The sequence below is a fragment of the Archocentrus centrarchus genome, chromosome 3 (assembly GCF_007364275.1).
Source record: "Archocentrus centrarchus isolate MPI-CPG fArcCen1 chromosome 3, fArcCen1, whole genome shotgun sequence".
Lineage (NCBI taxonomy): Eukaryota > Metazoa > Chordata > Actinopteri > Cichliformes > Cichlidae > Archocentrus > Archocentrus centrarchus.
The window spans coordinates 14617808-14627493 of NC_044348.1; positions in this window are offsets into that span (position 1 = coordinate 14617808).

The following is a 9686-nucleotide window of genomic DNA, read 5'->3' on the forward strand; positions in this document are numbered from 1 at the left end:
ACAATTAGCTGCACAGCAAGCCATGTTATTTGTCAGGTAATTACACTGAAAATGCCCAGACATCACAAACAAGGTCAAGTGTCCTACAACTTGAATGCAATGTAAACAAGTTGTCATACAGGAGAAAATTAGACTAAAATCATATTCTCTACCATGTTCTGAAGATTTTTTTTTTTTTTTTGCTGTAAAGTTGGGAATTTTAACATGGTGTTCTGTGGGGACCGGTTCACTTCTCAAGCATAGACTGCATCAAAAAGATGGACAAGATGGACACCACTCTGATCTCATCCAGTGTTTAGTGAACTTCTGCCTTGTAGCCTCAAGTTGAGCATTTTGGCCATTGCCAAAAACCAGGCATGATGAGCAAAGATGGATTTGACTAAGAATCACTCAAACGTCAGCCCTACCTTTCTTGCTGTTAAAAGGGAGTTTTTCCCTCCCGTTGTTGCCAAGTGCTTGCTCATAAGTGCCCATGTGATTGTTGGGGTTTGATTTTTAATACAATAGGAACTTTACCTTACAATATAAAGTGCCTTGAGTGCCTTGGCGCTATATAAATAAAAATGAATTGAACTGAACATTGTATTCAGTGAGTCTTGAAACTAGTGACTGAGACCATAAAGTCATCAAGAAAGTGTTTACTGGTGAGCAGATGGCTAATTTACTCCCATAGACTTCTATACAAGCTGATTTTTTTTTCTTTAAACCAGAAGAGTTGCCGTCTGCTGGACATCAGAAGGAATACAGCTTTAGTGTACTTTGGCATTGACTTCACATTTCAGAACTGGGATACCGTTTTTTGTGAATGTGTTTCTGAATTGTTGTACAGTTATTAGGAATCTATGAGACAGGAAAAAAGCCGTGGCCCTTAATTAAATTCATGACTATTTAGCAGACACCCACTGGTATTTAAGTGGCTGAGGCTTAACATATTTGGTAACCTCTCTTGCCAAGTGGGTGCCCCTACCTATAATTTAATTCCCGTGAGCTGCTGTAATGCCTTGGCTTTACAATCTCTGGAAACCACGGCCACAAATATGTCCATATAGAGCTCCTCAGAGGATAATAATCCTTGGAGATGATGATGGCATCATGATGGCAATGCTGACTGTATTATTGAGCCCAGGATGACCTGTGCACTGTATGATGATCTTAACAATATAAATGATTTTTCTGTCACTTGAGGAATAACCTGAAGGTCCTCTAGAACTGAACATTACTGTCATTATTTGTTCTGGTAAAGCTTTTCATTGATTAATAAGTTCTATATAAGGTGTTGTTACTGCTCCCCTGAGAGAAATAAGCAAAGGTGCTCACAGAAAAACTGAAATGATGCTTTTTTAGAAAAGCAAGCAAACAAACAACTACACAGCAAGTTAAAAGCAGGCAGTGGATACATGTGATAATAATGTGTAACAGTATGAAGAGACTTCAGGAACTGGCATCTCACCCAATCCAACCACTTCTGAGAGATAATGCTGTGCAAATAGGTTGCAGGCTGCAATTTAGAGGGAACTGTATTCTGAATAAATTACACAAATGTCCAGTAATTTGTTGTCTCCCTCCCCATCCTCCTGTCTTAGTAAATGTCTGCATGCTGTGTGGGTCAGCGCTGTGAGTTCGTTAGCTACTCTGGCTCCCCTTTCAGTGTGCATCTGCAGCAGCGCATTGTCTGTTTTTATTTTTCCAAATTTATACATAAAAATAGTTTATTTTGTAGACAGACAAGAAATCTGGATGTTTCTGAGCTGTCGGCTGTTTAAAACCCAGAGTTATTTGCAGTGTGTTATTATAAGTCCGGAAAACCAAAAAGTTACAGTTTCTGCCAAAAAAGTGTGAAATGTCAATTCATTCTTTAAGTTAAATGAAAAAGATTGAGTTTTTACTGACAGTCAGTAAAACCAAATGTCTTTCATTTGGACTCAGCACACAGATAGATAGGTCATTAACTGGCTCTCTTATGCCTCAAACTAACCTCAGTCTTATTACTAAGATTTCAGTACTCCACCATAAAACTGAAAAATGAAAGCTGATATAAAACCATAATGTATCTGGCCCAGTCCTCTGAGGTTTTCCAACTGATTTGCTTCAATAGCACGCAGCTTATTTGATCAGAAACCCTTATTGGTTTACAAAAGCCTAGTTGTATGAAACATACACTACAGATTTTCGTGTTTGTGTGACATTTTCTCATTATGTCAAAAACACTGGTCTCTAATTTAAATTTACATTTTTTTTATTGGCACTGGGTGAATTAGAAAATCCTCGTGACCTGACCTGTGTAGCCCTCCTCTGGCCTCATGATGGCTGGGATAGGTTACAAGCCTACCTACCCCATACCCTTCCACCCCATCAACCCTGAACTGGATAAGCAGTTAAGAAAATTGATAAATGGAGGGATGGATGGAAACACAAAATAGACAATTTCACGGTTTGCTCTATAACATATGGGTTTGCCTATGAGTAATATGTTCCAAATAACTAAAAACAAAAACAAAACAAAATGAAGATGAAGTCCTTATTGAATAGATAGCAAAAAAAAAAAAAAAAAAGGTTTTTGTCCTAACAGACTATCTAGCGTTCAGCCCATCTTACATGATTTACTATTAGGAACACAACCAAACTCCTTGAAGTCTTAGCTCATGCTGCTAACTGGTTTTAGCAAATAGTTTTGAGATTTATTTTAAGTATATACTCAGTCACAGCATCCATCCATTTCATCCATTATATTAACTGCTTATCTAGTTCATTGCCACAGGGGCGCTGCAGCCTATCCCAGCTGACGTAGGACGAGAGGAGGGTGCCCGCTGGAATGGTGCAGTGACAGGACTAACACTGAGAGGCAGGCAATCTTTCATGCACACATTCACACCTACAGTCAGTTTAGAATCACCAGTTAACCTGACATTAAATCCAAATATTGTGTAGCCAGCAATGTCTGTCACCAGAGCCTCAGGCATAGCCATAGTTTCCTGATCAGATTGGGATAGGTAAGTGTGGAGGCAGAGTCAATGCCATGAACTCTTTGTTGTGTGCCAGGGCACATTTTTTGGCCTGCAACCATATTTAGGTAGGCAGTATGTGTTAGTGTACTCACAGATGCGGTGTAGTTTACAGCAGATTTAATGCAGTGTGTTCACTGCTTAGATCTACAATACCATCTCCTTGCTATTAAGATTTACATTGTTACTTAGGCTACAATCTGATTTATTGGCTGATATTAGCTATTGATGAATGAGAAATAAATGAAAATTTAAAAAGTAAAGAAGAAAAGAAAGAAGAAGAGAAACATCCTTCAAACATTAGGAGTGTTGATGTTGCAGAGTTTGTCAACCAGAGGACACTCTGCAGCCTCCCTGTTGGCCACACACTTTTGGAATGCCAAAAACACAACAACCAGCTGATTCAGGCTGAGTCAGGCAGAGTGTTAATGAGTAAATAAATAACTACAAATAGCAAATCTGTTTATGTTTAGTGTGTTTGAAAGGAGAAAAAAAGCTGATATGCTGTATATATTAGATTTTTAAAAATCACAGTATCATAAAATATCAATATCAGTATCGGTCTTTAAAATCTTATACTGTTCAGGCTCTAATTTAGAGACCTGATTTAGTAGCATATGTGTCTTAACACTTTAAACCTAAAATATGTGATGTTCCAGCATCCATCCATCCATCCATCCATCCATCCATCCATCCATCCATAATAGATAGATGTCTAGCAAAATGTGTTTTGCAAGACTTATTTGACTTATTGTGGGACTGGCAGTAGCGTCAACCTCATCTAACAGAAAGGAGTCATTCAGTGGTAATAAGATGTTAAGAATAACATATATCAACACATTGCTTAACGTTGAAAAGATACTTGTCAGTTTCAGCTGCTTTAAAATGTAGGTCATCAGTTACCTTTTCATATGGTTTATTTGTCTCTTTCACATTTCTGTGATCCACACATTTTTCTCTTGAGTTTGACTGCCATATTGAAACACTTTTGAGGAAAATTAGGCACAAATTAAAAGCTTCTATTTAAGTGAATGCAGGCCAAGTTATTTTATTCTCTGCTCAGGTGCCCTTTTAGTTTCTTTGTATTTGTTTTTTTGGTTTTGTTAATAATATTCTTCATCTTTAGCCATATCAGTGTAACATGAGCATCGGTTTAATGTGGGTTTAATAGAGCATATTATTTATTTCACACATAGCTGGAAGATATTACTAGCTTCCTGGCATAAACGGTTCTGAACCTGGATGGAATTCACTTAATAAAAATGACTTGCATTGCAGCTATAAAAGTCACAGATTAAGTACTGGGTTATGATATTTAATTTTTTGTGAATATTTTCAAAAGAGGAGCATCAGCTTTTGATGTGTTTTCTGAGACAGTGTCATGTACGCCACTGAGTTTACATACATGTTCAGCTCTTTCACTTTCACGCGCTGTCTGATGTGCAAACAGCAAAACAAGAAAGAGAAACAGGTGTTGATGAAAGGTTCCTTAAATAGGAGTCCAGCAAAGGAATACAGCTAGGACTCTCCCTCCATTGGTGTAAAGCCACATTCTCTGGAACAATGTCAGGGATAAAAGCTGTCTGTGATCTCTGAGCTCGACCTCTGACCCTGACAGTATTTTTATTAGAACAGGCAGGATCCTGTCCATCTGTAGTGTTTAATCTCTGAGACTCAGTCAGAGCTGGACAGGGTGTGTGTTGTGGGAGGGCTGGAGCAGAAACTCTGTTTATTTTGGTGGGCAGATAGAAGTCTCGCAGCAAGGTGCTCGCTGTCATCACTGTGACCTATGAACTCAGGCCGCCGGACATCATCATGACTCCAGGGACTAGTGCCACAGTAGCACGTGGGATGATCAGTGAAGAGGTCAAAGGGCAGAGCTGCTGCTCAGATGTGAAGAAATAGTCTCAAAGAATTTTCTTTGACTTCATCAACATATTACACCACTACTTCTTTAACAAAAAGCGAAAATGCCAAAGCAGTGTGTGAAAAACTAAGTACGCCATTGTAGAACCACCTTTAGCAGCAATTACTTTTTAGTCGGCTCTTTACGTTGTTGCTTCAGTTCATTGAGCTTTGCAGGAATTGATTCATGCACAGCTCTCTTGGTGTCCCACCACAGAACTTCATTCAGGTTGAGGTCTGGACTTTGACTGGGCCGTTGCAGCACCTTGATTTTTTTCCTTTTTCAGTCATTCTGGTGTAGATTTGCTGATGGGTTTGGGATCATTGTCCTGTTTTGGCTTAGTTTTTGTTAAATAAATAATGGTATAATATGTCACGTGTTGTTGTTCATCTGAGGTTACATTAATCTAATTTTAGAACCTGGTCAGAACCAGAGGATTTGCTGTTATATACCTTGATATATAAAACCTTACAAATGAAAGAGGGTGGACTTTCTTTCTTACCTGACTGTATATACCTGTTAAGACTTTAGTATTTCCTAGCATAAACTGGATGAAACTTGGCGAAAATTCAGTACCAAGTCAGCAAGGTCAACACATTGGCTAAGATTTATACATGCATGTAAGAATGTCCCCGTGTCAAAATTTATAGCACTTTGCAAAACACCTGCAGTTTAAGGAGTTTTCTCTATTAACATTTGTACTGTGCTGCAGAGATTATCAAGTCCTTTTAACACAGTGTCTCTGATTCTTGTTGTCCTGTCTTTTCACCTTGGATTGAGGGACATAAAACCACATTAAATACCTTACACAGCTTCTACATTAACTTAAAAACAGCCTACTTTGTGGTTAGCAGACAGCAGGGGCAACAACAGTTTTCCTGTTTACTCACAGGACAAACCTAATGTGTTATTCTTCCATCAGAGCTCACAGTTACCAAGCAGTAATGATGCTTCATTTGGATACTTCTGTCATTACGTGTTCATGTAATATACAGCATACACCAAGTATATAGTCCGTGAATGTTGGCAAGTGTTGTATCAAATCAAACACGGGAAGTTGTGACCTGACTGAAAGTGACAAATGCAATACATTTACAGCTTGTCTGGTCTCGGACCACAAATAATGCACAATTCTTCTACAGTGAAGACAAAAAAATGTAACACATAAACCAAACAAAACCATAACATGTGATATCAGTGCCTGAAAAAAAAAATCTTCCACTGTTAGCCTGCCAACTCTGATAACACATTATACTGGCTGAAAATTGTATCCTGTTTTCCTTACAGAGCCAAGTTTGTGATCAAGTGTGGAAGTCTACAGCATTCTGCACTCAGCTTTTTGACTTTTATAAATACACCATCTGGATCCTTACAGTGTGCTTCTTGTAGCCATACTTGCCATTGTGAGTGCACCTAAAATAGCAAGTGCAAGTACAGAAGCACATGATTTGAGACACACCACAAGAACTTTACAAAACTTTCTGCAAGCACTTGGATGGAAGACTGTATGTAAAAGATGGTTGTAGCCACTAGGATAAAGGGTAAAGCCCTTTGTTGAAGCTGTTGCCATCTTGTTTTCAAAACAGATGTGGATCTGACTGGAAAACCAACTGCATATTGAAAGGCATACCCTCTTCTGTCCTTATTTTTGACTCTAATGAAGACTATAATTTACAAAATGTGCATCATATTTTATTCAGTAAGACTCAAAACTAACAACCATAATCTCTTCAGATATTTATGTAGATTCCAATTCAAGGGAGCTAATGAGTCATCTTCCCATAGATTTCTTTACAACGGGGCTTATTTCTGTAAGCCAGGGGTATTTAACTCCAGGCCTCGAGGGCCGGTGTCCTGCAGGTTTTAGATGTGTCCCTGATCCAACACACCTGAATCAAGTGGCTGAATTACCTCCTCAGTATGCAGTCAAGTTCTCCAGAGTCCTGGTAATGACTTCTATATTTGACTCAGGTGTGTTGAAGCAGAGACACATCTAAAACCTGCAGGACACCGGCCCTTGAGGCCTGGAGTTAAATACCCCTGTTGTAAGCAGAAGAGTCACCTCTTGGCCATTAGCAAGAAAACAAGTTTTAAATCATTTTCAGAGACCTGGAAGCCACATCCGACATTTATATACAGTCTGTGGGATGGAAGTTTGGTATTTTTTGTTTCGTCATGGCAAGGATTCCAATGGCTAGTGACTGGCCACAAAAGAGAGACTGGAGCATTTGAGGATTCAAAGCCACTAAATGCTGTCAAGAATCCCTCTGAAGAACACCATGGTGAATGGAATGACATATCTGAAAACAGCTATGGAGATTATATTGTGTCATAAAAATGACTGTCGAGACATTTTGATTACAGCCTATAATCACAATACTTTGTTTATTGGTTTGGTATGTCAAAAAAGAAAGAAAGATCTGGGATCCTACACACTGAAATATCTATCTATCTATCTATCTATCTATCTATCTATCTATCTATCTATCTATCTATCTATCTATCTATCTATCTATCTATCTATCTATCTATCTATCTATCTATCTATCTATCTATCTATCTATCTATCTATCTATCTATCTATCTATCTATCTATCTATCTCTTGAATCAGAAGCACACAATTTGTATATAACACGAGCCTGTGACGATGATGGGTCATTATGCATTGTTAAGCTACTGAGATGTCGAGCAGTGAAACGGCACTGATGACCAGCACTGAAAACCAAGTGACCTTTTTAGCATAGGTCAGCACCAAGAGAAAACAGAGAGCTCACTCACTGGCCTAATATCCTGGAATGTCCTGGAAGCTGCATGGAAAGAAGTCCTTTCAAGCGGCATCTTAATCAGAGTCATGTTCTTCATTTAATTTGAGATGACATTCTCACAAACGCAGATGCCCTTTTCTTTAGCTACTCATTTATTCACTTAAGGAAGTTTGATGAATCGCACAAGATAAACGGTGGCTATTTATGGTGTCATCTAAAGACTGATATTTCATTAGACCTTTCTATTGTATGTGTTAATACATGGAAAGGGCATAGCTAGTGCACAGTAATAGAAGTTGTTTTTTACATTACACTCAAAGTTTATTTTGTATGTTCATGAGTTCACTGTGTGTGCATCTCTTGGGCATGCATTACTGGGACAGAATATCAAATATAAAACAACATAAACACTAATTACAAAGCTAAATCAACACTAAAATTTCTTAAAAAGCATTTAGGCCTAAACATGCTATTTCTGGCACTCAAAGCTCACTCAGTTGAAGCACTGGCAAATGCTGTAGGAGCCAGATGTTGTGAGACATCTGAAAATTGGTCAATATAATGTGGATCCGTGGCTATACTTACCCTGAGTCAGTGCCAGAACTGCAGATGTGCCAAATTTTTATTGGTATCTGTTGACATTTGTGTAATTGTATCCTACACCACATGTGTCTTATCATCTTGATATTTAGAGCAATCTGGGCAGAGCGACAGGTGATCTATACATGGAGACCAAATGAGGAGAGTTGAATAAACTGAATGTAACAGTTTAACAGTTTTTACATTTGTCAGTTTCAAAAATTGTCTTATTTTACACGCATTATTGTAGTATTACCACTAGAACTCACAATAGAAGTGCATGTAAAAGTGCTATAACTGCCATTGGTCATGACTTTTGCATCTGTTGAAAATTCATATGGTTTCTGTAGCCCAGCCACCTCTTTGGAGATATTTCAGGTTCTGGGAGCCGCCATACTGGCAACAAAGCCCTGTTCATCCTGCTTCAGGGTGACCAAGTGATTCCAATTAAAGCTGCATGTGTTGTTTACTGAGGCTGGGGTCGAGCAAGTCAAACACAAAGGAGTCTGATCTTACAAGAAGAGAGCAGAAAAGAACCTTGGATCACTCCGACCTGAGTCTGTTCAGATGAACACTGAGGTCCATTGTCTTACCAGGCAACTGAACCTCTTAGTCTGCACTGCAAGACTTTTCAAATTTTACAACATGTTTTTTTATTGTATATGTTTCTTCTAATTGATATATAAAACTAATACCTACATGCACACAGCCTATAATGAGAGTATGCAGTTCATACATCCATGCCTGGCAGACATTGCTATGATGAAAATAAGCATGAACAGCCTAATGGAACTCAAAGGTGAGAAGGAAAAAAAACAAACCAAGATACAGCATTGTGCAAAACTCTTGAGCCACCCCTCATTCCTTTATATTTTGTTTCCAAGGTCTTGAGCAAAAGGTCTCCAGGTTTTCTGAAGGTCTTTCAAATTCTTTATTTGGACATTGGCTGCTTTTTCACTCATTTTCAGTCCAGTCCTTGTTCCTGACCATTTTCAGATAATTTGGGGGTTTTTGGTCTGTTTGTTTGTTTGTTTCTTGAGCAACTTATCATTGACCTTTGAATCATTTGTTAGGTTCATAGAACAGCTCAAGGGAGACCTTAGCAAAGAACTAAGTGTAAATTAGGTGGCACAGTGGTGTGGTGGTTAACACTGTTGCCTTACAACAGGAAAGCCCTGGGTTTGAATCCATTCTGAGGCTTGCTTGTTTTTTTTTTTTTTTTAGTGGAGTTTGCATGTTCTCCCCATATCTATGTGGGTTCTCTCTGAGTACTCTGGCTTCATCCCACAGTCCAAAGATTTGCATAGGGTTAATTGGTGATTCCAAATTGGCTGTGAGTGTGAATGGTTGTCTGTCTATATGTGCTAGCCTTGTAACAGACTGATGAGCTGTCCATGGTGTGCCCTGTCTCGTGCCCTATGACAGCTGGGATG